Below are 27,811 nucleotides of genomic sequence, written 5' to 3' on the forward strand. Positions count from 1 at the left end.
AAAATAGACTCAGTCATCAGTAAAAGACAAATATCTACATCATGACTCCATCTTACTCTGTTCTTAATGATGTCAAGGAAACAAACTAACAAGGCTGCTTAGAGCAGAGACAAGTAGGGGACTCTTCGATTACAGTAATATATTAATAAAAACATTTCATATTGACAATAAATTAATCCTCAAACCACTAAAATTGCAGCTACATTATAATGTAGCTACCTCATGTCTAGATCTATATCCAAAATAACCAAAGTCTGCTTGTTATAGAGAACTTTACAATGGGCTTTCTCCTTACCTACTCATAAATACTCAATTAGTTTTCCATATGTTCACTTTCTTAGATATTCCCTATCTGGGAAGTGATTTAAGTACGTGTTAGGGTCACTAATATATTTCAGAATTACAATGATACTTCTAGTGTCTAACTACATTCAAATGTACAATTGAGAAGATCTCACATGGACATGTTAGATATTTTGTTTCTGTAAGTTACTATACATTTAATATATTAAGAAGAGCATTGTTAGTTGAGAAATGAGAGGGAACTAGTTTCTAGGAAATTCTCTTTTTGTGCATTTAAAGAATGGAGACAGCAAACACAAACTCTGCATGAGGTTGAAGATTGACAGGAAGCTGCAACTCTAGCATTGTGAAAATTCTCACTTTAATAAAGTGACAGAAAGAGGCCCTAGGCCTCAACTTGTCCTTATATTCTTCTGCACTGTCCCTGATGACAGCATGAGCTTGGTCATCTGTGGACACTGCATTTGGCAGCTTATGGGAAGCTGATACACAGAGACAACAGCTTTCTAAGGGTCAGTGTCACTGGACAACTCTACCAGCTCTTCTGTCAGTCTCACTTGGGCAGTCAAGCATCCTCAGATTAATAGATTACCAGCAAGCCTGCCTTTATTATTACTTTTTTTTTTTTTACTTTGTAGCAGTGTTGCCATACACAACGATAGCTAGCCTAGAATTCACTATGTAGACAAGATTGGACTCAAATGTACAGAGACAGCCAGACCCCTGCCTCCTAAATATTGGCTTTAGAGGTATAATCATCACACCCACTGTGTTTTGGGTTTTGATTCTACCTGCTCAAACCTTCACTGTTTAAACTGCTCCTATATTTGTGAATATTCAGTTTCTAAAGTAATTTTCTTTACTAGTGATGCTTTTACAGGCTCAGTAATAGTTACTGATTTTCCTTTTTTAATCATAGAATATCTTATAATGTGGTAGTTTATGCCCTATAATCCCTTTTTCCACTTTCTAAAGCCCCTACAACTTTTTCCTCCTAATTTTATGTGCTTTGCTTTTAAAACTACTGAGTTCTTTTAGCACAACACTTTTGTGTAAGGCCATCTACTGGAACATAGACAGCCTTACAGAGAGGTTCCTGAAGAAAACTGAACCTCCCTTCTCCAGTAGGCAGAAATTTTCAATTGCTCCTCAGCTAATGGTGAAAGTCATTACCCTTTCTGTTCACCATTCTATGGTTTTTGTCTGGCTTGATATTGTTTCATTCTTGAACATGATATCACAGCCACTGTTAGTTCATGGGTGCAATAATCCTGCTATCCTGTCACCTCCAGAAAATACTCTTCTCCTTAAAACAATCTCTCTTAATATCTCTTTCTCCATAATAACCTCTTCTAGAATGATCTCTGATTGTTGGTGGAAGAAGGTGTGATGTTCCATTAATATCTGACAAGTTTTGAGTAGCTTAACTTTTGTACACTGGTTAGTTGTTGATCTCTTTATTAATCACCATTTACTAAAAAAAGAAGCGTACTGATGATTGCTGAGAGAAGCACTATTCTATGGGTACAAATATAGGATCTTACTGAGAAGTTTTTCACTATGTCCACTAATGGTATTAGGTTCTGCCCCATGGCCATTGATCTAGCCAAGCACATAATTTGGGCCCAATTATGATATCAAGCCTGAATTACTCCTATGGCACTCCTGAGCATATTTTCTCTCTCTCTCTCTCTCTCTCTCTCTCTCTCTCTCTCTCTCTCTCTCTCTCTCTCTCTCTCTCAATTTTTATTACATATTTTCCTCAATTACATTTCCAATGCTATTCCAAAAGTCCCCCACACCCTCCCCCCCCCACTCCCCTACCCACCCATTCCAAGTTTTTGGCCCTGGCTTTCCCCTGTACTGGGGCATATAAAATTTGCCTGTCCAATGGGCCGCTTTTTCAAGTGATGGCCAACTAGGCCATCTTTTGATACATATGCAGCTAGAGTCAAGAGCTCCGGGGTACTGGTTAGTTCATAATGTTGCACCTACAGGGTTGCAGATCTCTTTAGTTCCTTGGATACTTTCTCTAGCTCCTCTATTGGGGGCCCTGTGATCCATCCAATAGTTGACTGTGAGCATCCACTTCTGTGTTTGCTAGGCTCTGGCATAGTCTCACACGAGACAGGTATATTAGGGTCCTTTCTAGTGTATGCAATGGTGTCAGAGTTTGGAGGCTGATTATGGGATGGATCCCTGGATATGGCAGTCTCTAGATGGTCCATCCTTTTGTCTCAGCTCTAAACTTTGTCTCTGTAACTCCTTCCATGGGTGATTGTTTCCAATTCTAAGAAGGGGCAAAGTGCCCACACTTTAGTCTTTGTTCTTCTTCAGTTTCATGTGTTTTGCAAATTATACCTTATATCTCACTATACTAAGTTTCTGGGCTAATATCCACTTATCAGTGAGAACATATCACTTGAGTTCTTTTGTGATTGTGTTACCTCACTCAGGATGATGCCCTCCAGATCCAACCATTTGCCTAGGAATTTCATAAATTCATTCTTTTTAATAGCTGAGTAGTACTCCATTGTGTAAATGTACCACATTTTCTGTATCCATTCCTCTGTTGAGGGGTGTCTGGGTTCTTTCCAGCTTCTGGCTATTATAAATAAGGCTGCTATGAACATAGTGGAGCATGTGTCCTTCTTACCGGTTGGGACATCTTCTGGATATATGCCAAGGAGAGGTATTGTGGGATCCTCTGGTAGTACTATGTCCAATTTTCTGAGGAACTTCCAGACTGATTTCCAGAGTGGTTGTAAAAGCTTGCTATCCCTCCAACAATGGAGGAGTGTTCTTCTGTCTCCACATCCTCGCCAGCATTTGCTGTCACCTGAATTTTTGATCTTAGTCATTCTGACTGGTGTGAGATGGAATCTCAGGGTTGTTTTGATTTGCATTTCTCTGATGATTAAGGATGTTGAACATTTTTTCAGGTGCTTCTCAGCCATTCAGTATTCCTCAGGTGAGAATTCTTTGTTTAGCTCTGAGCCCCATCTTTTAAGGGGGTTATTTGATTTTCTGAAGTCCAACCTCTTGAGTTCTTTATATATATTGGATATTAGTCCCCTATCTGAATTAAGATAGGTAAAGATCCTTTCCCATTCTGTTGGTGGCCTTTTTGTCTTATTGACAGTGTCTTTTGCCTTGCAGAAGCTTTGCAGTTTCATGAGGTCCCATTTGTCAATCCTTGATTTTACAGCAGAAGCCATTGCTTTTCTATTCAGGAATTTTTTCCCCTGTGCCCATATCTTCGAGGTTTTTCCCCACTTTCTCCTCTATAAGTTTCTGTGTCTCTGGTTTTATGTGAAGTTCCTTGATCAACTTAGATTTGACCTTAGTACAAGGAGATAGGGATGGATCAATTCATATTCTTCTACATGTTAACCACCAGTTGTGCCAGCACCATTTGTTGAAAATGCTGTCTTTCTTCCACTGGATGGTTTTAGCTCCCTTGTCAAAGATCAAGTGACCATAGGTGTGTGGGTTCATTTCTGCATCTTGAATTCTGTTCCATTTGTCTACTTGTCTGTCACTATACCAGTACCATGCAGTTTTTATCACAATTGCTCCGTAGTAAAGCTTTAAGTCAGGCATGGTGATTCCACCAGAGGTACTTTTATCCTTGAGAAGAGTTTTTGCTATCCTAGGTTTTTTGTTATTCCAGATAAATTTGCAGATTGCTCTTTCCAATTCGTTGAAGAATTGAGTTGGAGTTTTGATGGGGATTGCATTGAATCTGTAGATTGCTTTTGGCAAGATAGCCATTTTTACTGTATTAATCCTGCCAATCTGTGAGCATGGGAGATCTTTCCATCTTCCGAGATCTTCTTTAATTTCTTGTTGGGGGACCCATGTGAAGACTAAGTTACAAATCTGCTACATATGTATGAGGGGCCTCGATCCAGCCCATGCTTGCACTTGGTTGGTAGTTCAATCTCTGGAAAGCTTCAAGGTTCCAGATTAGTTGACTCTGTTGGTTTTTGTGTGGAGTTCCTATCCCCTTCAGGCCCCTGAATAATTCCCGCAACTTTTCCACAAATGCAGAGCTATAACGTTCAGTCCCAACACATACTTCTAAGAAACAATGCCCATATATAAGGCTCAAGAAACCCTGCATGGTAAGGGGTGGAACTATTGTAAGAAGTAGAGAACTAAAGTGTTTTCAGTGAGACTGTGTCTCCTAGTAATGTCATACCAATAAAATCTTACCAACAGGACTGTCTACATATGAGGTAAACAAGGTCAACAATGGGTGTAATAAAATAAATGTCCATGAGGCCTCAAACCTACACAAAGAGCTAAAGGCAAATAAGGAAAGGTGAAAGATGAATAAATAATCTTCTCCAGATAAAAGCATAATATAGGCGAGAAGCTGGAAGCATTCCCAATAAAATCAGAGACTAGACTCCCTACCTATTCAACATTGTACTTGAAGTCCTAGCCAGAGAAATTCTACAACAAAACTAGATCAACGGGATACAAATTGGAAAGGAAGAAGTCAAAATAGCACTTTTTGCAGATGATATGATAGTATATATAAGTGACCCTAAAAATTCCACCAGAGAACTCCTAAACCTGATAAACAGTTTGAGTGAAGTAGCTGGATATAAAATTAACTCAAACAAGTCAATGGCCTTTCTCTACTCAAAGAATAAACAGGCTGAGAAAGAAATTAGGGAAACAACACCCTTCTCAATAGTCACAAATAATATAAAATACCTTGGTGTAACTCTAACTAAGGAAGTAAAAGATCTGTATGATAAGAACTTCAAGTCTCTGAAGAAAGAAATTAAAGAGATCTCAGAAGATGGAAAGATCTCCCTTGCTCATGGATTGGCAGGATCAAAATAGTGAAAATAGCTATCTTGCCAAAAGCAATCTACAGATTCAATGCAATCCCCATCAAAATTCCAACTCAATTCTTCAACGAATTAGAAAGGGCAATCTGCAAATTCATCTGGAATAACAAAAAACCTAGGATAGCAAAAACTCTTCTCAAGGATAAAAGAACATCTGGTGGAATCACCATGCCTGACCTAAAGCTGTACTACAGAGCAATTATGATAAAAACTGCATGGTAGTGGTATAGTGACAGACAAGTAGACAAATGGAATAGAATTGAAGACCCAGAAATGAACCCACACACCTATGGTCACTTGATCTTTGACAAGGGAGCTAAAACCATCCAGTGGAAAAAAGACAGCATTTTCAACAAATGGTGCTGGCACAACTGGTGGTTAACATGTAGAAGAATATGAATTGATCCATCCCTATATCCTTGTACTAAGGTCAAATCTAAGTGGATCAAGGGATGCCACATAAAACCAGAGACAGTGAAACTTATATAGGAGAAAGTGGGGAAAAGCCTCGAAGACATGTGCACAGGGGAAAAATTCCTGAATAGAACAGCAATGGCTTGTGCTGTAAGATCGAGAATCGACAAATGGGACCTCATAAAATTGCAAAGCTTTTGTAAGGCAAAAAACACTCACAATAAGACAAAAAGGCCACCAACAGATTGGGAAAGGATCTTTACCTATCCTAAATCAGATAGGGGACTAATATCCAATATATATAAAGAACTCAAGAAGGTGGAGTCTGAAAACCCCATTAAAAATGGGGTGCAGAGCTTAACAAAGAATTCTCACCTGAGGAATACCGAATGGCAGAGAAGCACCTGAAATAATGTTCAGCATCCTTAATCATCAGGGAAATGCAAATCAAAACAACCCTGAGATTTCACCTCACACCAGTCAGAACAGCTAAGATCAAATATTCAGGTGAAGCAGATGCTGGCAAGGATGTGGAGAAAGAGGAACACTCCTCCATTGTTGGTGGGATTGCAAGCTTGTACAACTACTCTGGAAATCAATCTGGTGGTTTCTCAGAAAATTGGACATAGTACTACTGGAGGATCCCGCAATACCTCTCCTGGGCATATATCCAGAAGATGTTCCAACTGGTAAGAAAGATACATGCTCCACTATGTTCATAGCAGCCTTATTTATAATAGATAGAAGCTGGAAAGAACCCAGATGTTCCTCAACAGAGGAATGGAAACAGAAAATGTAGTATATTTACACAATGGAGTACTACTCAGCTATTAAAAAGGATGAATTTATGAAATTCCTAGGCAAATGGTTGGACCTGGAGGGCATCATCCTGAGTGAGGTAACCCAATCACAAAGGAACTCACACAATATGTATTCACTGATAAGTGGATATTAGTCTAGACATTTAGAATACCCAAGATATAAGATACAATTTGTGAAACTCTTGAAACTCAAGAAGAACGAAGACCAAAGTGTGGACACTTTGCCCCTTCTTAGAATTCGAACAAAACACCGATGGAAGGAGTTACAGAGGCAAAGTTGGGAGCTGAGATGAAAGGACAGACCATCTAGAGTCTGCCATATCAGGGGATCCATCACATAATCAGCCTCCAAACACTGACACCATTGCACACACTAGCAAGACTTTGCTGAAAGGACCCTGATATAGCTATCTCTTGTGAGACTATGCCGGGGCCTAACAAACACAGAAGTGGATACTCACAGTTAACTATTGGGTGGATCACACGGCCCCCAATGGAGGAGCTAGAGAAAGTACCCAAGGAGCTAAAGGGATCTGCAACCCTATAGGTGGAACAACATTATGAACTAACCAGTACCCCCTGGAGCTTGTGTCTCTAGCTGCATATGTATCAGAAGATGGCCTAGTTGGCCATCAGTGGAAAGAGAGGCCCCTTGCTCATGCAAACTTTGTGTGCCTCAGTATAGGGGACCACCAGGGCCAAGAAGTGGGAGTGTGTGGGTAGGGGAGTGGGGTGGGAGGGTCTGGTGGACTTTTGGGATAGCACTGGAAATGTAAATGAAGAAAATACCTAATTAAAAGAAAAGAAAAAAAAGAAGCATAATATATGGTTGCTCTGAACCAAGTGGTTGGTCCCAGAAAGCACATGTAAAGTAGCATTATTCACACTGAAAGATTGTTTAGGAATGTATATGTATACTTGGTACAATTAGTGAAAAAGAGGGCATGAATTAGTTATAGCGAAAGTTATATGTTGGAGAGTTAGGAGGGAAAAGAAATAAGGAAATGCAGTTATAGAGTATCCTGGAAAAAAGCAAATCATTTTAAACAAAAGAGATGACCAGAAGTTGATCTATAATTCCTAATGAGAAAGCAAATAATCAAAAAGAGAATTTCAGCTTAAAATGGGTTATTTTATATCCCAACTTGCATTAATCATATTGCAAAGAAAGAATTGAACCTGAAGGACATTGCCACTTGTCTCCTTATGAGTATAATGAAAGGTAAATTAAAATATCATTAACATTATAAAATCAGATTCTACAGTGTTTGTGTCAAGATGTGAATTTTAAGAAGGAATAAAAATATCCATTTAAGTCGGGAATCCGGCGGGCCGCGCGACCAGATGAAGGGGCAATTGAGCCATTGCTGGAGGTGCTGCTTCAGGAAGCTGGCGAGAATGTGGAGGAGGTGCAGAGATACTGGTGGGAGCTGGGCCAGAGGCTCAGGGGCTACAGGAGGCGCAGAGGCAGATAAAGGAGAGTGCTTCACAGACAAGAGATATCCTCAAACAGCATTTTAGTGATTTAAAAGGAACCCTTGGGACGCTATTGGATGAGTGATTGGTGACCCTATTGCAAGAGGTGGACACCATTGAACAGGAGACCATCAAACTCCTAGATGACTTCCAGAAGCTCATAGAGCATGGGGTCAACACTGCAGATGACCTGGTCCGAGAAGGTGAGATTGCCACTCTTGGTGGTATTGAAGAACAGAGTGATAAATTGTGGAACTTTACCAAAAGGCCTCGCACATTCAGCTGGACAGCTTACCAGAAGTGCCTTTGCTAGGTGATGTACCCTCTTTGTCGGCTCAGTTGGACGATTCCATTCTTAACATAGTGAAAGGCCACATTTTTAAGCATGTAACAGTAGCTTCCTGCCCACCAGTACAGATTGAAGAATTAATAGAGAAACCTGGAGGCATCATAGTGCGAATGTGTAAGGTGGATGGGTGATGACTTCACAGTCCAAGATTACAGGCTTCAGTTCCGCAAATGTACTGCAAATCATTTTGAAGACATGTATGTAGGTTCTGAAATGGAGTTCATAGTGTTGCACATAGACCCCAATGTGGATTATCAATTCAGAGTCTGCGCCCAAGGAGACGGCAGGCAGGAATGGACTCCTTGGAGTGTTCCCCAGACAGGGCACTCCACACTGGTGCTTCATGAGTGGACAACTGGTTTTGAGGGATACAGTCTGAGCAGTTGAAGGAATATAGCCCTCCGGAATGATGCCGAGTCTTCGGGCGTTCTCGACTCCAGCGCTCCATCCTACTTCTGTGGGCAGACGCTGACATTCAGAGTTGAAACTGTGGGGCAGCCAGACTGAAGAGACAGTACAGGAGTATGTGCAGAAAAGCAGAATGACTACGAATCTCTGCAGCGGGACCAAGCTGTGTGCATCAGCAGGAACCATGCAGTCTTTGTCAACGGAAAAGAAATGACCAATCAGTTGCCTGCAGTTACCTCTGGCTCCACTGTCACATTTGACATCAAAGCTGCGACGCTAGGAACCGCTAACAGCCATGAAGGTGGGAACTCCAAGCTCCGAGTGACCATCAGCTACAGTAACCGGGAGGTGGTGTTTGACTGGCTGCTCGAGCAGGCCTGTGGCCCTCTTTACTTCAGATGCTCGTTTTTCGTTTTTCTACCCCAGATGGAAAGTGCTGGTATTTTAGCATTTGAAGGGCTTGGCTTTGGTGTGAGGGTTTGCTGTTTCTGTCCTCAGTTTAGTTACTTGTCTCTGACTTTGAAAAGGTGGGCTTACCTCTCTGTTCACCAGAAATGAAAAGTGAACAGGGCATGGTGGCACACGCCTTTAATTCCAGCACTTGGGAGGCAGAAGCAGGCGGATTTCTGAGTTCGAGGCCAGCCTGGTCTACAGAGTGAGTTCCAGGACAGCCAGGGCTACACAGAAAAACCCTGTCTCGAAAAACAAAAATAAAAAACAAAAAACCAGAAATGCAAACTGTTGCTGGGTTCACCTTGTAAGTAAGGTTTCAGTAAGAAGTGAGATGAGCAGCGTGGACAAAACCATAGCTCAGTTTTGAAGTACAAATATCAAACTAGCTTTAAAAGTCTGCATACTTTTTTCCACTGTTCTTCCTGAGTTGGTTGTTAGAACAGAAAATGTCACATTAGTAAGTCTTCATCAAGATTGAAGACCAGAAGTAAACAGCAGAAGACAGCAAGAGGCCAGGTTCCTCGGTGCTTGTTCAGTCCAGAGTGTTCGCCCCTCTCCACGCCCCGCTCCATGAGTGTCTGAGTCTGAGCCAGCATCTGTGATAGCCAGTGTTAGCATCTTTTCTCTTTACTGAAGTGTGACACAGAGAGGGCAGAGGTCTGCATTCCTCAAGGTGAAGCTACTTTTGGAAGAACACAGCAGTGTTAGCAGGTCACATGTGCACAGCAGGCCCCATGTGCATCCTTCCTCAGCCATGCACACGGGCTGTGGGCAGTGTTATAGTCAGTGTAATGTCAGGTTGAGAACTGGTCTTTTAGTGGACCAAAGAAAGAACGGATAAATACTTGACCTATTTAAAAAAAAAAAAAAAAACTTAAATTTCTGTAAAATATTTATTTGACTTACCTAATATGTAAAAAATCGTGGTCTTGTTATATCAGCATACAGACAATTTTTAATGTGAATTTTTGTTTGTTTTTTACCAATAGTAAAAAAAAAAAGTGGAAAAGCAAAAAAAAAAAATCCATTTAAAAATTGTAAGTAAACGTATTTAAATGTGAGACCAGTTCCTACTGAAAAGGCAGCCCCATTAGCTGCTCAGAGAAACCTGCAACATTAAACTAATTTCATTAAGAATTTTTAATCACAGTTCGGTTTTGCATTTTTAAAACCCGTATACGTATTTAGTGAGCATTTTTTTTTTTTTTTTGGAGTTTTGTGTTTCGAGATTCAGGTATATTGACCTGTGAATTAGTAGTTATTGGTGAATAGTGTCTAGGATTCATTTATGCATTCTCTAATTAGTTTTCTAGTTTTGAATTATAAGGATATTATTAATTTTTTGTGAAAAACATAAGGATATAAACAGTATGAATGTGTCTTTAAATATATAATGTACTAATGGGTGTTCACGGAGTAGTTCTACAGTAATGCATTATTATCGACACTGTTGAGAAGTCCAGTTGATGCATATATGCTACCTAGTAATTCATCTGAACAATTTTTCTCATATAATGTGATGCTTGTTTAGGAATACCATATCACTTTTTGCTTATATTTCTTTTTCACAGAAAAATATTACTGAGTATATTATATTATGCTTATTGGTCATTCATGCATTTTATTTAATTACTTATTAAAATCCTTACACCATTGAATTATGAAAAGTATGTAATTACTGACAATGGAGTTGCTTTGATTGATAAACTAGAGTGAGGGTTTCTCTGCAATTTATCCATATTGTGTGTGTTGTGTTTTCATTTATTTACCAGTGCCTTTTAAATATTATAATATTCTATTTTTATGAAAATTCATTGCATAGTGTATTTTATTTTATAATTCATGCTGTGTGTATCATTCAAAAGTCACTGTCTAAGAATCAAGTAGCTGCTCCTATCACTTTTATTTCAAGAAGTTTGTTTCTCCTTATAAGTATTGTTGACACAGGACAATCAGCATAATTTTGTATCTAGATATTACTATCTACTACTTGGCATGCATAGGGGATAAAATAGGCATTTGTACAGAATCCTTACTGTGAGAATTTTATAGTTTCTAATTTTATTAAAGTCTATGATGTGAGATGGGATCTATAAATTTTTGAGATGGAATAAATAAATAAATAGTTCAAGGCAGGGCTTCATGTTTACTTTTTCTCATATATACAGTTTCTATGGAAATAATTTTATTTAAAAGATCATCCTCTACCATTGAATTGCTTGGGCTTCCTTGTTGTTATTTTATTTCTAGATGTATATTGTTTATTGATAGATGAATAGTGCTAAACAAACACCACTGACATGGTACCCTTTAATGATGAGTTAGGATTATCTTCAAAGATTTTTCAGATTTTATTCTCCTATTCAAGAGCATTTGGTTAGTTAGTGTTATTTATATTTTTACATTTGATTTAGGGGCCTATTGACTATTTTTACGACACTTTCCAAAACTCTTTTGGAATTATGCTTCATGTTTTAACGAATCCAATGGTAAGTGTTGGCAAACACATTTGGTCTTTCAATTCATGGGCATTATGTTATAGTATAATTTGATAAATGCTGTAAAATTTAAAGTTTTAACAATATTTTCTCATTGATAGACTTGTTATCTTTTATGCAAGTCATTTTAGTGTCTCATACTTAGGGTTTTCGATTTTTCTGACACCAGCCATTTTCAAGTTCAAATATAGCCTGAGCCACACAATGAGACACTCTTTCAAAAATCAAACAAATAAATATAGTTGTATTTTGTTACACTAATTATTTATCTTATATCTCCTAAATTTATAGTCATTTAAAACTCATATATCAGACTTGAGGGTTTCTTAGATTTTCCTATCATCATTATTTTGTGACCTACAACATTTTTTTTCTTAGTCACAGATTATTTGCATTTCCCTTAAACCTACAGATTTGCTCATGGGCATTTTTATCATTTAATTTTCTTTCTTTTTTTTTAAAATTAGATACTTTCTTCATTTACATTTCAAATGCTATCCTGAAAGTCCCCTATACACTCTCCCCCCGCCCTGCTCCCCTACCCACCCATTCCCATTTCTTGGCCCTGGAGTTCCTCTGTACTGGGGCATATAAAGTTTGCAAGACCAAGGGGCCTCTCTTCCCAATGATGGCCGACTAGGCCATCTTCTGCTACATATGCAGCAAGACACGAGCTCTGGGGGTACTGGTTAGTTCATATTGTTGTTCCACCTCTAGGGTTGCAGACCCCTTCAGCTCCTTGGGTACTTTCTCTAGCTCCTCCACTGGGGGCCCTCTGTTCCATCCAATAGCAGACTGTGAGCATCCACTTCTGTGTTTGCCAGGCACTGGCATAGCCTCACAAGAGACAGCTATATCAGGGTCCTGTCAGCAAAATATTGCTGGCATATGCAATAGTGCCAGCGTTTGGTGACAAATTATGTGATGGATGCCCAGATGGGGCAGTCTCTGGATGGTCCATCCTTCCATCTCAGCTCCAAACATGTTCTCTGTAACTCCATCCCTGGGTATTCTGTTCGCTATTCTAAGGAGGAATAAAGTATCCACACTTTGGTCTTCCTTCTTCTTGATTTTCTTGTGTTTTGCAAAATGTATCTTGAATATTCTAAGTTTCTGGGTTAATATCAATTTATCACTGAGTGCATATCATGTGAGTTCTTTAGTGATTGGGTTACCTCACTCAGGATGATATCCTCCAGATCCATCCATTTGACTAAGATTTTCATAAATTCATTATTTTTAATAGCTGAGTAGTACTCCATTGTGTAAATGTACCACATTTTCTGTATCCATTCCTCTGTTGAGGGACATCTGGGTTCTTTCCAGCTTCTATCTATTATAAATAAGGCTGCTATGATCATAGTGGAGCATGTGCCCTTGTTAGAAGTTGGAACATTTTCTGGGTATATGTCCAGGAGAGGTATTGCTGGATCTTCCAGTAGTACTATGTCCAATTTCCGAGGAACCACCAGACTGATTTCTAGAGTGGTTGTACCAGCTTGTAATCCCACCAATAATGGAGGAGAGTTCCTCTTTCTCTACATCCTTGCCAGCATCTGCTGTCACCTGAATTTTTGATCTTAGCTGTTCTGACTGGTGTGAGGTAGAATCTCAGGGTTGTTTTGATTTGCATTTCTCTGATGATTAAGGATGTTGAACATTTTTTTCAGGTGCTTCTCAGCATTCGGTATTCCTCAGTTGAGAACCCTTTATTTAGCTCTATACCCCATTTTTGAGGGGTTTATTGGATTTTCTGGAGTCCAGCTTCTTGAGTTCTTTGTATGTATTGCATATTAGTCCCCTATAAGACTTAGGATTGGTAAAAAATCCTTTCCCAATCTGTTGGTGGCCTTTTGTCTTATTGCGAGTGTCTTTTGCCTTGCAGAAGCTTTGCAATTTTATGAGGTCCCATTTGTCACAATTGCTCTGTTGTACAACTTGAGGTTGGGCATACTGATTCCACCAGAGGTTCTTTTATCCTTGAGAAGAGTTTTTGCTATCCTAGGTTTTTTGTTATTCCAGATGAATTTGCAAGTTGCCCTTTCTAACTCAGTGAAGAATTGAGTTGGAATTTTGGTGTGGATTTCACTGAATTTGTAGATTGCTTTTGGCAGAATAGCCATTTTGACTATATTAATCCTGCCAATCCATGATCATGGGAGATCTTTCCATCTTCTGATATCTCTTTGATTTCTTTCTTCAGACACTTGAAGTTCTTATCATACAGATCTTTCACTTCCTTGTTAGAGTCACAGCAAGGTATTTTATATTATTTGTGACTGTTGTGAAGGGTGTTGTTTCTCTAATTTCTTTCTTGGTCCATTTATCCTTTGTGTAGAGAATGGCCATTGACTTATTTGAGTTAATTTTATATCCACCTACTGCACTGAAGCTGTTTGTCAGGTTTAGGAGTTCTCTGGTGGAATTTTTTGGGGTCACTTATATATAATATTATATCATCTGCAAATAGTGATATTTTGACTTCTTCCTTTGTAATTTGAATTCCCCTGATCTCCTTTTGTTGTAGAATTTCTCTGGCTAGAACTTCAAGTACTATATTGAATAGGTAGGGATAAAGTGGACAGCCTTGTCTAGTTTTGATTTTAGTGGGATTGCTTCAAGGTTATCTCCATATAGTTTGAAGTTGGATACTGCTTTTCTGTATATTTTAATATGTTTAGGTATGGGTCTTGATTTCCTGATCTTTGCAAGACTTTTATCATGCAAGCAACTGCTTTCTCATCATCTAAAGAGATGATCATGTGGTTTTTGTCTTTGAGTTTTTTTATATAATGGATTACGTTGATGGATTTTCATATATTAAACCATCCCTGCATCCCTGGGATGAAGCCTTGGTCATGATGGATGATTTTTTTTGATGTGTTCCTGGATTCGATTTGTGAGGATTTTATTGAGTATGTTTGAATTGATATTCATAAAGGAAATTGGTCTGAAGTTCTCTTTCTTTGTTGGATCTATGTGTAGTTTAGGTATCAAAGTAATTGTGGCTTCATAGAACAAATTGGGTAGAGTACCTTCTGTTTTGTGGAATAGTCTGAGAAGAGTTGGAATTAGGTCTTCTTTGAATAGAACTCTGCCCTAAACCTAGATAGAACTCTGCACTAAACCCATCTGGTCCTGGGATTTTTTTGGTTAGAAGACTACTGATGACTGCTTCTATTTCTTTAGGGGAAATGGGACTGTTTAGATCATTAATCTGCTCCTGATTTAAGTTTGGTACCTGATATCTGTCTAGGAAGTTGTCCATTTCATCCAGGTTTTCTAGTTTTGTTGAGTATAGCCTTTTGTAGTAGGATCTGATGGTGTTTTGGATTTGCTCAGGTTCTGTTGTTATGTCTCCTTTTTCATTTGTGATTTTGTTAATTAGGATACTGTCCCTGTGACCTCTAGTTAGTCTGGCTAAGGGTTTATCTATCTTGTTTTTCTGAAAGAACCAGCTCCTGGTTTGGTTGATTCTTTGTATAGTTCTTTTTGTTTCAGCCCTAAGTTCGATTATTTCCTCCATCTACTCCTCTTGGGTGAATTTGTTTCCTTTTGTTCCAGAGCTTTTAGGTGTGATGTCAGGCTGTTCATATATGCTTTCCCTAATTTCTTTTTGGAGGCACCCAGAGCTATGAGTTTTCCTCTTAGGACTGCTTTCCTTGTGTTCCATAAGTTTAGGTATGTTGTGGTTTCATTTTCATTAACCTCTAAAAAGTCTTTAATTTCTTTCTTTATTTCTTCTTTAACCAATGTATCATTGAGTAGAGTGTTGTTGAGCTTCCACATGAATGTTGGCCTTGTATTATTTATGTTGTTATTGACGATCAGCCTTAGTCTGTGATGATCTTATAGGATGCAAGGTATAATTTCAGTATTTTTGTATCTGTTGAGATCTGTTTTGTGACTAATTAGATGGTCAATTTTGTATAAGGTAACATGAGGTGCTGTGAAGAAGGTATATCTTTAAAAATATGGAACACTTCCCAAATTTGCATGTCATCCTTGTTCAGGGGCCATGCTAATTTTCTCTCTTCCAATATTAGTATATGTGCGGCTGAAGTGAATATGAACAAAACCTTCTTAAAGGTAGATGTGTCAGTAAATGAAACAAATGAGCAATCAACAAATTAGGAAATATTTTGTTAGTGTTCATTTAGCCTGTGGGTTTTTTGTTTTTGTTTTTTTTTTTGGAATTTATTGTAGAGTAGACAGTATTCTTTGCTGCTTTCTTGCATTTTTAGTGTCTTATAATGACTCTTGCTATGCATTTTTTAAACAAATGTATCCATGGATCTTCTATTACAGATATTTGTTCTTTTCTATAAATTATGTCCTTACAATTTTATTTTAATATTACTCTTTATTTTGGAGAAATCTGTTCTGACCTAATTAAGCATTAAATAATAGATATGACAAATTTTATGTTCCTGTTTCAAATTATTTAGAATCTTATAGCTTATTTAGGTAAATTGATTTATTATATTTCAAAATTATGTAGATTTGTAGACATTTTTAAAATATTACAAAATGCCATACTTCATCCATTCAGTTGCTCATTTTCCAATTTAAGGTCTTCTACTATATTTCAATCATTACTAGACAATGCTGCTATACTTCACAGGACAACACAAAGCCCCTACCCTTGAGAAACATTTCTATTCCCAAGAGAATCATGTAGTAATATATATTAATAAGTAAAGTAAAATAATAGTAATAACTGAAATCATTTAGGGAATAGCTTATTTTATCTATTTTATTTTTATTTAGTCTTTTGTACATTATGTCCTGACTGCAGTTTCCCCTCCTTTCTCTTCTCTCAATCCCTCCCTTCCCTCTTCTCTCTTCTCTATCCATTCCTCCTCTGTTTCCCCTCTAAAAAAAGGTAGGCCTTACAGGGGTGCCACCTAAACATGATATATCAAGCTGCATTAAGATTGGACACCTCTCTTACATGAAGGCTGGAAGAAGCAACCTACTAGAAGAAAAAGAGTCACAAAATCAGGCAGAGTCAAGGATAGGCTTCACTTACTCTGATAGTAGTCCAGCAAGAACAAGCTACACAACCACAATATCCATGTAGATGGCCTAGATAGACCCATGCAGGCTCCATGACTGCCATTTTAGGCTCTGTGAGCCTGTTTGAGCTCAGTTTACTTGAATCTGTGAGTTTTCTTGTGATGTTCTTGATCCCTCTGTCTCCTACCATCCTTCCTCCCTTTCTTGCACAAGATGTCCTGTGCTCCACACAGTGCTTGGCTGTGGGCCTCTGCATCTGTTTCTGTCAGTTGCTAGATGAAGCCTGTCTTGTAATAATTTGGGTAGGCATTGATCTATGAGTATAGTAGAACATACAGGAATAAGAATCATTTGATTGATTTTCTTTTTTTTTTTTTGGTCTAGTTATATTTGGTTCTATCCTAGGTCACTTGGCTATCTATCCACTGGTTCCTGACACTTCAGACATTATCAGGTGTATGTTTTTTTTTTTTTTTTTTTTGTTTGTCATGGCAAGTGTCTCAATCTGGAGGTTGTGCATGACTCTCACTTGGAAGGGGAAATAGAATAGACATCATGAGTAGGCTGGTGGCAAATAGGGCGGTACTAGAAGAGGTGATAGGCCAGAGGATGAAGGGATTATTTTAACGCAAGGATAATCTCTCTTGAGTTGTAGCATTTGGTGGAGACAAAGATAAAGAAAAGGGCATGCAGATGAACAATCAAGAGTATTTTCTTTAGAATAAATCAGAGCATTTTCTGGGACTGGAGTTACTGGTGTTTGTGAGCCCACCATGTGGTGGCGTAGAGCCGGTTATGGGTTTTCTGCAAGAACAAGTGCTCTTATCCAGTGAACCCACTTCTTACTCAGTCATATTCTGGACATCCTTCTCAGGATCTAGCCAGAAAAATAGGCCTATACTTCCTTACATGTACCTTCTTACCCTACCAAACATAGATCAGGAGCCATACCTAGTGTCCTGGCCTAGGTTTCTTATGCCAGCCTCCTCCAGAATAAAGCATTAGGATTCTGCAGGCATCTGTCCCAACCACCATTAAACACACAAGTCATCCCCATATTATATCTATCCTCTCTACATAGTCATATAAATCTCAAAAAAGATTTGGATGAGGAAACATATCCTATACACTAGAGCTATTCTTATGTCCACTCCATTTCACTTTAGCCATTTCCATCCTCCAGACCCAACCGCCCAGTAACTCTTCTCTTCTACTACAATCTGCTCTGCCCATATCATATATAGAAGAAACAAAATAAGTCCTCATGCCCATATCTCATCAGAACAATACTTACAGTATAAAAATCAACTAGTGCCTTAGTTACAAACCTACCAATTTTACAAATGTTTGCCAATGAGAATTAGGTTAATGAGCACTGAGATATAGAATTTAGAATAGCTATCATAAATTTTATCAAAGAATCCCAGGAATTTAAGAAAGATACAAAAATAAACCAGATTAAGATATTAAGGATAAAAAATTAGGGTAAATAAATACCTTAGTGATATCCAAAATAAATTAAGGCTGATGGAAATGACTAAGATAATGCAGGGCCCAAAACCAATTGTTAGAGAGAAACAGAGAAGAATACTCAAGGCAAAATAAAAATGGAATGTATAAAACCCAATACCACCACTAGAAAACATAAAGAAAACATTTACACATAGAATGTATCAAACAGAAAATTGAATATTAAGACTCAAAAATAAAATAGATGGGGAGAGAAAAAATATATTTAAAAACACAAAAAAGAAACATACTAGAAAAGTAGGAAACCATGAAAAGACCAAACCTTTGAACATGGATGACGGAGAAGAATTCTAAGTCAATGGCATAATTCAGATCTTCAATGAAATTATAGAAGAAAATGTCTCCAGACCAAGAAAAGATACCCACACAACTATAAGAAGCACTAAGGCTACCAAATAGACAACACAAGGAAATTCCTATGGTATATTACACTGAAAGTTCTAATGATATGGAACAAAAAAATGTATATTAAAAGTTGTAAGAGAAAAAAATGTCATATACAAAGGAAAGCCTATCAAATTTCTCAGTGGAAACTCTGAGAACAAGAAGAGCCTGGAGCAATGCATTCAAAGCTCTGAAAGATCCTGACACTCAGCCTAGAGTGACTAGTTCTCTGAAAGAAAAAGATTTTTTTTTCATTCTATAAACAGTCTAAAATATATAAAGAGAGAGAGAGAGAGAGAGAGAGAGAGAGAGAAAGAGAGAGAGAGAGAGAGAGACAGAGAGAGAGAGAGAGAGAGTAAAACCAAACCTAAAGAAAAATACAAGAAGCAATGTTTGGGCTGAAAGAACAATTGCCATAGCCAAAAGACTGTAAGAAAATGCTAAGACATAATTATTAAATCATAAAGAATACAAACAACACCACACACATACATACACACACACACACACACACACACACACACAGACAGACACACACACGAACACACACAAATGAAAATCAAACATCCATACCTTTTGGTAATACCTTTTAATATCAGTGGTTTCCGTTTACTACTGAAAAGACACTGGCTGACTGTCCTGATAAAGAAATGAATCTATCTCTTGTCTTTAAGAGGGTCCTGGCACATAGATAGCTGAGTTCTGCCTGGTCTGGCCTCAGTGGAGAAGATGCACTTAATTACTTAATGCTCTGGAGACTTGAGACCCCAGGGATATAGGAGGCCTGATGAGGGTGGGACATACCCTCTCAGAGGCAAAGTGGAGGAGGAATGGAATGAAGAACTGTGGAAAGGGGGACCGGAAGTGTAGGAGCTACAACTGGAATGTAAATGAATTTTTTTTAAAGATACATCTTAACATTAAAGGTAGGTACCACTTTAGAATAAAAAGATGGACAAAATATTTCGATCAAATAGAACCATAAACCAAGCAGGTTATCTATCACAACATATGACAAAATAGACTTCAAGGTAAAAGTAATCAAAAGAGGTAGAAAAGAATATTTCATTCTAATTAAGGGAACAGTTAACCAAGAACACATTATTATCCTAAATATATGTGCACCAAACTCTGGGCCATTGAATTTCATACACAAAGAGAAACACTACTGGATTTAGAGTCATAGATTAACATTATTCCATTATTGTGGGATGTGATTTCAATACCACACTACCTCCAATAGAACATTCACCTGGCAAAAATAAGTAGACAAAACCAGACACAAACTTAAATACATGTGGAAAAAATAATTTTAATTGAGGAATAACCTTAATCAGATTGGTCTATGGGTATGTCTGCAGGTCATTTAAAAAAAATGATGATGTATTAGGGTTGAGGCCACTATGCATAGTGCCCCACACTCCCTTGCATGTAGGTCTGGGTCCAGGGAAAGCAATCCATTCAGCAAGTTCCTCTATGGTACCTACTATAGTTTGTGTCTTTAGGTCCCTGCTTTAGCTTCCTCTTCCTTCAGTGACAGACTGAGCTTTAGAATTGTAAGATGAAATAAATCTTACCCTATTTTTGGTTCATTTTAGCCATTTTTTTAATCAGTAATATGAACAAAATGGGACATATTAAAATGTTAATTTCCTTGTTTTTTCCATATATTTACATTTATCTACTTTTATAACTTTTTTGTCTATGGTTTAATGGATTACCTTATTTGTTTTACTTGCCTTTGTTTATGTCTGTATTTTTTTATTACTAAACATTTTATCCATTTATATTTCAAATGATATCCCCTTACTCAGTTACTCGTCCAAAAATCCCCCATCCCATCCCCCTCCCCCTCTCCTTTGCCTCTATGAGGGTGCTCCTCCACCCTCTCCCACCTCACCACTTCTGCCTCACCCCTCTAGCATTCCTGATGTTGAAGTATCATGCCTTCCTCCCCTCCCATTGATGTTAGAAAAGGCCATCCTCTGCTACATAAGCATTTGGAGTCCTGGCTCACTCCATGTAGATATACTCTTTGGTTGGTGGTTTAGTCCCTGGGTGCTCTGGGTTGTCCAGTTAGTTGATATTGTTCTCCTTATGGGATTGCAATCGCCTTCAGCTCCTTCAGTCCTTCCCCAAGCTCTTCCATAGAGGTCCCCAGGTTCAAACAGATGGCTGGCTATAAATATCTGCATCTGCATTGTTCAGGTACTGATACGACCTCTCAGTGAACAGTCATATCAGGCTCCTGTCAGCAAGTGCTTCTTGGCAGCAGCAGTAGTGTGAGTAGTTGCTGTTTGCAGATGGGATGGATCCCTAGGTGGGTTGATCTCTGGATGGCCTTTGCTACAGTCTCTGTTTCATTTTTTGTCCATGTCTTTCCTTTGGACAGGAACTTTTCTGCGTTAAAAATTTTGAGGTGCCTAAGAGATCTTGGGGGTGAGAGCTACAGGTTAATTGAGACTACTGTTTCTTCTACAGGGTCAAATTCCTCCTCAGCTTCTTCCAGATTTCCCCTAATTCAACCAGAGTTAGAGGGTGGACCGGGAGGGGGATACATTCTGGAGTGAAAAAAAAGAAAAAGGAGGAGGAGGAGGAGGAGGAGGAGGAGGAGGAGGAGGAGAAGGAGAAGAAGAAGAAGAAGAAGAAGAAGAAGAAGAAGAAGAAGAAGAAGAAGAAGAAGAAGAAGAAGAAGAAGAAGAAGAAGAAGAAGAATTTTAAATAAAATTAAAAATAATTTTGACATCGTTCCAAAACTGGGGGCCATGGCTATCTACCTGCCTATCTACCAGAGGTAGTGTTTACAGGTTGTCTCCCCTTAGTTGGGAATTTCAGCTAAAGTCATCACCATTGGTCCTGGGAGCCTCTTGCTTCCTTGGAATCTGGGAATTTCTAGTGGCTACCCTAGTACCCCATCCCCCTTCATTCATACATAGAATGGGGAACAACATAATCAAAGGAGCTAGAGGGAAGAAGGGACCAGGGCAAAAGAGAGGAGGGGAAAATGGGGGGAGGCAGGAACAGATATAGTTTATGTATCTTATCTTATTTGAGTTCTCTACTTGGCCCTTCCTTTATTTTTTTTTTTTATATAATTCATTTAGTGGCAGTGTAGGCAAGGGGGTTGCCTGCATGTATGTTCATGTACTACAAGACTGTGATGGCCTTAATAGCTTGAAGCAGGTGTTATACTCTATGAATTCAAGTTCTAGAGGGTTGTGAGCCACTCATGAGTGTCCTGGGACTAGAACTCTGGTCCTCTGAAACAGCCCCATAGCTCTCCTTGAATATTTATTTAACTTTTTATTGATTCTTTGTGAATTTTACATCATGTACCCCAATCCACTCATCTTTCTATCTCTCTATATCTGCCCTTCACTATGGTAATCTCCACTCCAAAAATAAAAGAAACAAACATATAACAGAAGAAAAAGTCTCCCAAGGGAAGTTGTGATTTGTTAAGGTATGTCACATAGTATACACTTTTTCCCAAAGATCTGTATTTGTACATGTTCATTGCAATGAGTCATTGGTTTTATTCAAGGCCTATGGCTTATGCTATACCATCAATACTGAATCTTCACTGGGTCTCTTCTTGGATGTCCTGTTGTTGACATATATCATAGAAAGCCTGCAGCTTTGGTTCCTTAGGACATGAAGCCTTCACATGTTCAACACTTCATCAATGTTGGCTTGGGCCAGTTCAAAGCCCTGGATTTGAAGATAGGTGGTATATAAATTTCTTCAACCTACCAGGTTTCTTGCTCCCACATTGCCAGTGCCATCTGTTCAGCACTGGTCTGGGAAGGGGTGGGGGCATTTCTTCTATACTTTTGCTCTTGGGGCTAGCTCTACAAAGCTACACAAGACATGTGCTCCTTCTACTACCTAGAAGGTCTTGATCCAGCTAGGAGTGGAAGCTATCTCTGCAGAATCACCATGGTGAGGGTTGAGGCAAGTTCTATACACCTAGCCTTCAGAAATCAACATGGCCCCAAGCAGCAGCCCAGACCAGGGATATCAGCACGGTCTTTGGTGGTTACATGGACTATACATCAACACGGACTCCAGGCAGCTGCAGACATCAATGCAGACATGGATTTATGTCTTCTTTGGAAGCAGAAAGGGAAGAGACATTGCCATGGCTTCAGGTTGCAGGGCAAGCTCCTAAGAGCAGGCTGTTTCTCACCATCTTAGCCTCTCCAGTTCCAGATTTCTTCATAGTGCACAAACCATTTTGCTTCCCTTTCTCTGACATCTGTCCACCACTTACTAGATCATCATAGTGATGCCTGGGCATCTGGCTATCTTCTGACCCACCCTTGCTGTATGACAGTGGGAAGACGGGAGCCTCTGTGTGTCCTCTAATTTTTTTTTAAGTAGTACATTAATTTCTCCTTGTACCTCTCTTATATAGTCTATATTATTTTATGGTACTGAGAAGTTGCTAGCTTGTGAGGTTTTCCTAGTGAAATGTAATCTCAGGATTATTTAAAATGTTTAATTCTTATATTTGGAATGTCTGTCTTGGTATAGGTGGCCTCTGACTTACAGATTTCCATATTTCTGGTTGGTTTTGCTTTAGTGAATACTTGTTATTGGTTCTTTCTGCATGGATTTATGTTTGGGAGGAGCATTAATTGTGATAGTTTAACAAAGGATTCTGTGTTAGCTGAAGAAGACACTGTTCATCACGTGATCCCTATGGGACATACAGGCAGGATTACTAAGGTCTGCTTGGTTGATAAGCTTGATTCTGTCTTCAGTGGCAGATGCTGGTATTGAGTGTCACCTGTCTCCTTGAGATCTCTGGTGGGGAGTTTCAAAGCAAATCACAATTCAACAAGAATCTTTTAGAGATAACAGCAAACTTGTTCTATATCAATTTCTGCTCAAGCCGGCCTGTTCTCAGTTGACACCTCTAGAGTCTTAAGATTTCTTCCTTCCTGAGTGCTTCCTAGTTCCAGGCCATAGTGTTATACTGGTGAATATTCTGAAGCAACACATCATCTACCATCTACTACATACTCTGCCACTTGATATATAATTATTAAATCACAGATGAGCTAAGTTTACATATTCTGTTTTGTGCTATTTGTCAAAGAGAATGACATTCAGCTGGACGGTGGTGGCACATGACTTTAATCCCAGCACTTGGAAGGCAGAGGCAGGTGGATTTCTGAGTTCAAAGCCAGCCTGATCTACAGAGAGAGTTCCAGGACAGCCAGGGCTATACAGAGAAACCCTGTCTCAAAAAACAAACAAACAAACAAACAAACAAAAACAAACAAAACAAAACAAAACAAAAAAAAAACAAAAAACAGAGAGAGAGAGAGAGAATAAAATTCATTGTGTTACATAGACAGTTTTCATTGAGATATGCCTTACCTAATTATTCCTTGCTCAAACTCCCATTGACTAATGATTGTTTAAATGTTTCCTTGATCTTTGTCTTCTTCAAAATGGTATGTGCCCACCATATGAACTAACCAGTACTCCCTAGAGCTTGTGACTTTAGTTGCATATGTAGCAGAGGATGGTCTAGTCAGCCATCAATGGGAGGAGAGGCCCTTGGTCTTGTGAATATCATATGCCCCAGTACAGGGGAATTCCAGGGCCAAGAAGCAGGAGTGGGTGGGTTGGAGAACAAGGCATGGGTAGGGTATAGGAGACTTTCAGAGAGGAAACTAGGAAAGGAGGTAACATTTGAAATGTAAATGAAGAAAATATCTAATAAAAAATGTAAAACAAAAATGGTAATTCATTAATATGTAATTCAGATTCTTTGGTGCGTTTTAGTTGTTTAATATCTCACTTTTCCCCACTGCATATTATTCCATTGTTCAGGTGTAAGACAGATTGTTTATCTATTAATCTACTCAAGAGGACCCTTACTGTCCCAAAGCTTTCACAACATAGAGATTTACACCTATGAACATATTGTATATTTTCATTAATATTCAGCTCATTTAAATATGAGAGTACAAGTACCAGATCATGCTATGTTGTTTCATGAAAACGTATAAAACGTTTTCATATTATATTTTATTCCTACAAGCAACTGATACTAATAATTGCTTTACCTTTTTTCTTATTAGCATTTGGTTGTATCTATGTGTTATAAGCATCCTAACACTTATTTAGCACAATTTCTCTGCTGTTTTAATATGAAATGCCCTAATGGACACACAATCTTAAAAATATTTTTATGGTTTGGAGATCCATAAATCTCCTCTCAAGATTTTCAGACCTTTTGGCTGTTTTTCAGACATCTTTTGATAAGGCAATCTTGTGTGGTTGGCTCTGCTCCAATGCTTGATGGGAAAGTCCTATTTCTGGAGACAATGCACACTTGAGTCCTAAAACTTCCAGAAATCAAGCTGAGACTCACTTGGAAACTTACCATTCCTGGATAGATTTCATGGAGCTAGAAGCTGCTGTTGACCGATTTGAAGGAGTAATGTAATTGTCAGTCTTTTCCAGCTTTTAAGTACTGTAAGATCCAATGGTAACTGGTCTACTAAGGCCCATCACTATAAGGTTTAAGAGTATAAGAAGTCACTCGAGAGGTGAATGTCTGGAAAAATCTATGTTCTTAGTGTGCATCATTTTGTTTTTTGTTGTTCAGTTCTTTCATAAGTATACTTTATAGAGCAGAGAGTTTTAGTTACAATAAATTCCATTATGTTTTGATGTCACAGATTCAGCTGCTGCTAATATGTTGAAGAAACACCATGGTCAAGGCCAAGATAACATCAGTCTTCTCTTCTGTCCTCCTTCAACAGGTCTATAGGTTTGCCTTCTGAAGTTAACCCTCGAATGTATTCTGTGTTAGTTTTTGTAAAACGTATAATTTTGTGCCTAAAATTAAAGGTTGTTTTTCAGGGTTTTCATTGCTAAAATGTGGATAAAATTTGTAAAACCATAATAAATGCAGGGCAGAGGCTTTTAAAGTCATTAGCTATGAATAGGATGGAGGCTTGAGTCAATGGCAGCTGTGTTATGTGTAAAAGGTGCTTGAATTTAAGGTATGTTAAATATAGAGTCAATAAGCTTTTACAGAGGAAATATATGAGATTTGGATAATGAGAACAACCAATAAAACCAAGTTTCAGGCCTTAGAAACTACATGAATAATTGGGCTATTTTTTTTTTTTTTAAATAGAGAGTACTTGGCAAGCAGTGTTGGGGGTGTTGTCGTAGAAATAAAGGCCAATTTTGATATATCATTGTTACAATTTCTATTTTAGAATCCAATTGGAAACACCAAGTACCAAATGAGTTGCATGAATTTTGAGTTTATGAAATATATCAGGAGGAAAATATAAACACTGGAAATAACAGCCTGTAGGTGACATTTAAATCTACAGGATAAAGAAAAACATACCAAGAAGCAATCACAAGAAAAAATAAAATAATTTGGTTAGTTGGGGCATGCTAACATTGATAAGTTAACTAGAGTTCGTGAATCTCTCAATCTGTATCTAAAAACACTGGTGAGTAGGAGAAATAAAGATGTTTTCAAGAAGAGCATAAAAGCTGGTACATTCTGTTGAAGACTAAGCAAACAAAACGAGAATTAAGAATTAGATTTGGAGGCATGTTTCATAGTAATTTTCATGAAAGAAATATGACAGAAAGGGACAAAAACCTGACTGAGACAGACCCAAAGACTTAGGTTAGACAAGCTTTCTATTGTTAGCAAAACTCAACAGAAAGTGCCAGAATGAGAAATAATAGAGTCTTAGTTTGGGGAATAAGTAGGCCTACTATTGCTATTGAAAATGCCATAACAATGGGTTCATGGGTGGGGTGGCACCCTCTCAGATGACAAGGTGAGGTAGGATGGGGTTAAGGACTCTTGGAGGGGGAAAAAAGGGGACATTTAATGTAAATAAACAAATTAAAGATAATAATAATTTAAAATATAGTGGAACTACAAAAATTGAAATGTAAATAAAGAAAATATCTAATAAAAAAAGAATCAAAAAAATTCTGAATCAAACTGATATGTTTTGTTAATGTGAACATGTTCATGTGTTAGTAACACATATGTTAAAATCACAAGTTATGGCCTTTACTTAATTCCTACTCTCATTAGCAAAAAACTCATTTCACTCAAAAATTGTTATTGTGTGAATTTTGTCAGCTATCCCATCCATCAGTGAGGTTTAGCTTTTGTAGAAGACTGAAGAGAACATTGCCTGTTCCCATGTCGTCTTATCATCTCTCATCCCTAATGATGAATACTAATTTTTATGACATCTCATTTTTTTGGCTAAAAAATATGGGAAAATATTAATTGATGTATCCCTAACACATAAGACCCTAAATATTTTAATGCTGTCCTTAAAGCATTATGTGTCTGGTACCTGGTACTCTCTCTGGAGAATAATAAGCACATAGGGCAAGGCTCACCAAACGTTATTAGTAGTTACATTCTTGTTTCTCCACCACACAATGCAGATTTGCTTAGATCTCAGAACCAAACAAAATATATGGTGTAGCATTTTCATACTGATTTTTTTCATTCTCATTTCTATTATGGCCCCCATACCTTTCTACTTTGGTTAGAGGGATTTCTAAGAATATTATGTTGATGGTTAAACAGAGGGACACCTCATGTAGACACCTTAAAACCCTAAAGATCTTCTGATTGGTGTGAGGTGGCATCTCAGGGTTGTTTTGATTTGCATGTCCCTGATAATTAAGGATGTTGAAAATTTTTTCAGGTGCTTCTCAGCGATTTGATATTACTCATTTGAGAATTCTTTGTTTAGCTCTGTGCCCCATTTTTAATGGGGTTATTTGATTTTCTGGAGTCCACCTTCTTGATATGTGTATATATATATATAGGATAGTAGTCCCCTATCTGATTTAGGATTGGTAAAGATCCTTTCCCAATCTGTTGGTGACCTTTTTGTCTTATTGACGGTGTCTTTTGTTTTACAGAAGCTTTGCAATTTTATGAGGTCCCATTTGTCAATTCTCGATCTTACAGCACGTGCCATTGCTATTCTATTCAGGATTTTTTTCCCCTGTTCCCATATCTTTAATGCTTTTCCCCACTTTCTACTCTATACGTTTCAGTGTCTCTGGTTTTATGTGGATTTCCTTGATCCACCTAGACTTGACCTTAGTACAAGGAGATAAGAATGGATCAATTCACATTCTTCAAAATTCATGTGACAACAGATGCTGGCCAGGATGTGGAGAAAGAGGAACACTCCTCCATTGTTGGTGGGATTGCAAGCTTGTACAACCACTCTGGAAATCAGTCTAGTGGTT

The 27,811-nt window shown here is 38.2% G+C and overlaps 1 non-coding gene and 1 pseudogene across 1 annotated transcript; one reads left to right on the plus strand and one right to left on the minus strand.

The window, feature by feature from the left end:
- Gm8856 (predicted gene 8856) lies at positions 7,721-10,105 on the plus strand (annotated as a pseudogene).
- Positions 15,559-15,664, minus strand: Gm22681. The gene has a single exon (XR_003949191.1). It is a non-coding gene; the product is annotated as a U6 spliceosomal RNA (small nuclear RNA).
- Positions 15,665-27,811: the final 12,147 nt, after the last annotated feature.

The sequence above is a fragment of the Mus musculus genome, chromosome 1 (genome assembly GCF_000001635.26).
Source record: "Mus musculus strain C57BL/6J chromosome 1, GRCm38.p6 C57BL/6J".
Lineage (NCBI taxonomy): Eukaryota > Metazoa > Chordata > Mammalia > Rodentia > Muridae > Mus > Mus musculus.